This window comes from Penaeus vannamei, chromosome 10 (assembly GCF_042767895.1).
Source record: "Penaeus vannamei isolate JL-2024 chromosome 10, ASM4276789v1, whole genome shotgun sequence".
In the NCBI taxonomy this organism is placed as follows: Eukaryota; Metazoa; Arthropoda; class Malacostraca; order Decapoda; family Penaeidae; genus Penaeus; species Penaeus vannamei.
Window position 1 is genome coordinate 9,937,925 of NC_091558.1, and position 3,654 is coordinate 9,941,578.

The following is a 3,654-nucleotide window of genomic DNA, read 5'->3' on the forward strand; positions in this document are numbered from 1 at the left end:
CTCTCTCTCTCTCTCTCTCTCTCTCTCTCTCTCTCTCTCTCTCTCTCTCTCTCCAATACAAAACTAGTCGAAATCGCGAGCAATATTCTTATTTTCCGCGTCCTTTTCAACAACAATCGCGCAACGTATGAACCCTTAATTTTTTGTCTTTCGACCGATTTCGTCTACAGTTCATATCTCCCCCTTTTAGCCGTCTCCCTACTTTCTTGCTGAAAACTTTATTGCGTTTCCTCCAAGTCTTAATACAAACTACATACACCATCCCTATTCTTTAGCACAGTTCCACTCGTCTTCGGCCTCTCGCTTCGCCCTCCCCAGAATACTCGCCGTCTACTTTCCCTCCCTTAATCCTCCCTGTCTGTCCGCCCTCCCTGAGTCCCTCCCGCAGGACCAGGCGCCTCCGTCCGCAAGGCGTCTCCGCAGCACTCCTGGCAAGATGGAGTCCCTCGCGCGTGGCGGCCGCCGAAGGGACTCGAACATGTCACTCACCGTGCTTGGGATGATATGAAGGTCACTTCATGCTAAGGCGAGAGTGTGGGCGTGGAGGAGCAGGGGCGGCGGATGCAGGAGGGGCAGGGCGGCGGGGGCGTAAGCAACAGTTGGTTGCTGCGGGCGAGGGAGGCGATCCGGCAGCGTCGGGAGCGGGCACCTGAGTGGCACCATCCGCTACGAGTCGCCCGTTATCAGGGGCGTCCTGGAGGGGGCGGAGCCGGGGGCGGGGACGCCGCGGGAGGGACGCGCCGCCCATCTTGACTCTCGACGTTCCGCCACGTCCAGACTTTTCCCATTACAGGAGATAAAGGGAGCGATCGCCGAGTCCTAACCATCTCTCGGAATTCCTCCGAGAGGGCCCTCAGACCCATAGGAACACACTAATCATAGTTCGTCAAATATCTACCCCCCACTGGTGGCCACCCCCCCCTCCCGCAAGTGTCTTTTATCTCTCTCAGTCTCCGCGACTTCTCGGTTTTAACGCCTCGGTGTCCTACATCTTTATCTCCTTCTCCCTTTTCCCTGTCTCTCTCTGCTTCTTTGCTATCGCCTTCCCTTGCCTCGTTTACTTCCATTGTCTCTCACTCAAACTTATTCTCGCTCTTCGTTTATGCTTCCTTGTCGTTGGTGTCTCTCTTTAATCATGTATCCTTTTCTTTTTCTCTCCACTGTCTCTTTCTATTTATCGTCCTCTCTCTCTGTCTCTATGCCTCTCGCTGTCCTCCTCAATTCTTATTATACTCATTATTTTCTCATTTTCGCTTCCACGACCTCATTAATGTTTATAACCAGAAGTACATACTGATGTCAATGCACTTATAGTAAACAGTAATACAAAGCAATTGAAGAGAAATGGCTATAACGTAAGATGGTAGATAAAGCTGGATAAACGAGGGAACAAGCGAACAACCAAACAAGGACGCTGATCAAATTAAGGAATTCTCACCCCGGCCACATATCACGCCTACGCATTGTATAGTTCTCCTTGCCCCATTAAAAGCCCTCTCCCCTCTCCCCTCTCCCCCTCCTGTCCCTCCCCCTCCCCCGTCCCTCTCCCTCCTTCTCCCTCTCCCCAGTCCCTCGCCCTCCATCTCCCTACTTCTCCCTCCGTCCTGCCCCTCCCCCTCCTTCTCCCTCTTCCCCCCGTACCTCTCCCTTCTTCTTCTCCCTCTCCTCCCCCCCCATCAATCCTTCCCTCTTCATTCTCACCTCCTCCTCCTCCTCCCTCCTCCCCTCTGATTTCTCTTTCCCCCTCTCCTCCCCCCCCCTTTTCCCCTTGCCCTGTCCCTCCACCCCACCCCACCAACGCGTCACCCCTTCATTCACGCATCTTTCCCCACTTATACCCTCCCTACCATCTCCCTCCCCACCTTGTCATCCCCCTACCACCCCACCCCACCACCACACCCTTCTCCCCCCCCTTCCGTCACCCCCTACCACCCCTTCCCCCCTCCCGTCACCTCCCTACCACACCACCCCATCTCACCCCCCCTCCTGTCCACCACACCCTTCCCCCCTCCCGTCACCCCCCTCTCCCCCGCCCGTCACCCCTGCCTGTGACGCACGTGGGACAAGCAAGTTTAATTTCGGGTCGGCAAAAGATCTCGAGATGGAGTCATATTCTTAAACTTCTTGGGGATCTCGGCACGGTCGCCGGGGAGCAGATTGAGGCGGGAGGAGGAGGAGGAGGAGGAGGAGGAGGAGGTGGTGGAGGAAGAGGAGGTGGAGGAGGTGGTGAAGTTAGTGGAGGTGGAGGAGGAGGGGCAGTTGGTGGAGTAGGAGGAGGAAGAAGTGTTGGTGGAGGAGAGGGGGAAGGAGGAGGAAGAGAAGGGGGAGGAGAGGGGGAAGGAGAAGGAGGTGGTGCAGTTAGTGGAGAATGAAGGTGAGGAGGAGGAGGTGGTGGTGATGTTAGTGGAGAAGGAAGGAGAGAGAGGGAGAAGGTAGAAGGGGATAGAAAGGAGATGGAGGAGGAGTAGGTGATCGGGGAGGAGGAGGAGAGGGTTGAAGAATAAAGGAAGTGTATGAAGAGGAGGAGATGGAGCAGGAGGAGGAAGAGGTGGAAAGGAGTTAGTGGAGAAGCAGAGAGAGGAGTTGGAGGAGGAGGAGGGGGGGGAGGTGATAAGTTAATGGAGATGGTGGAGGAGTTGATAGGCGAAGAGGAGTTAGTGAGGGAGGAGGGAATGGTGAAAGAGGTAACAGTGAAGTTTGTAGTGGAATAGGAGGTAGAAAAGGTTTTGGTGGTGGAGGTGGAGATGGTGGAGTGGGGAGAAAGTGGTGGTGATGGAGAAAATATGGAGGTGGTGGAGTAGACAGAAAGTGGCTGGAAGAAGTGGTGTTGATGGAGAAAATATAAAGGTGGTGGAGTAGATAGAAAGTGGCTGGAAGAAGTGGTGGTGATGGAGGAAATATAGAGGTAGTGGAGTAGACAGGAAATGGTTGGAAGAAGTGGTGCTGACGGAGAAAATATGGAAGTGGTGGAGTTAGTGCCGGAGATGGTGGAGTAGGAGGAGGCAGCGGAGCAAGAAGTCGAATTGGAAAAGCCGATGTCAAGACGAAATCTCTGAGGTGGTTGAAGGGAGACGGGGAGTAGTGGTTGAGGGAGAGGCGGTGGTGGTGAAGGAGATGGTGGAGGAAAAAAGAGGAAGTTGTGGTGGCGATGTAGGAGGAAAAAAGTAGTGGTGGCGATGGTGGAGGAAAAAAGGAGGAAGTAGTGGTGGCAATGGTGGAGGGGGAAAAAAGTAGTGGTGGCGATAGTGGAGGAAAAAGAGGAAGTAGTGGTGGCGATGGTGGAGGAAAAAAGAGGAAGTAGTGATGGCGATGGTGGAGGAAAAAAAGAGGAAGTAGTGGTGGCGATGGTGGAGGAAGAAAGAGGAAGTAGTGGTGGCGATGGTGGAGGAAAAAAAGAGATAGTAGTGGTGGCGATGGTGGAGGAAAGAAAGAGGAAGTAGTGGTGGCGATGGTGGAGGAAAGTGGATAATGGTAGAATCGGGTGGATAAGAGAGACAATAACGAAGAAGAAAAGGATAATAAAGACTGGAGGAGGAGAATTAGAAGAAAGAGGAGGTGGAGGAGGAGGAGGAGGAGGCGCCGGCCAGCGGGTAAAGTTAATAAAAGGATTACATAGCTGGGCTTCAAGAGGAGGAGGTGGAGAAAAGGGAGGAA

At 53.7% G+C, this 3,654-nt stretch overlaps 1 protein-coding gene across 1 annotated transcript in view; it reads right to left on the bottom strand.

The window, feature by feature from the left end:
* The window catches only part of LOC113830001 (Vesicular monoamine transporter), a 116,090-nt gene extending 115,438 nt beyond the window's left edge, over positions 1 to 652 (bottom strand). The window contains exon 1 of the mRNA XM_070126286.1: positions 490 to 652. The gene's annotated coding sequence lies outside the window, so the exon portion shown is untranslated. The remainder of the gene's footprint in view (positions 1 to 489) is intronic.
* Positions 653 to 3,654: the final 3,002 nt, after the last annotated feature.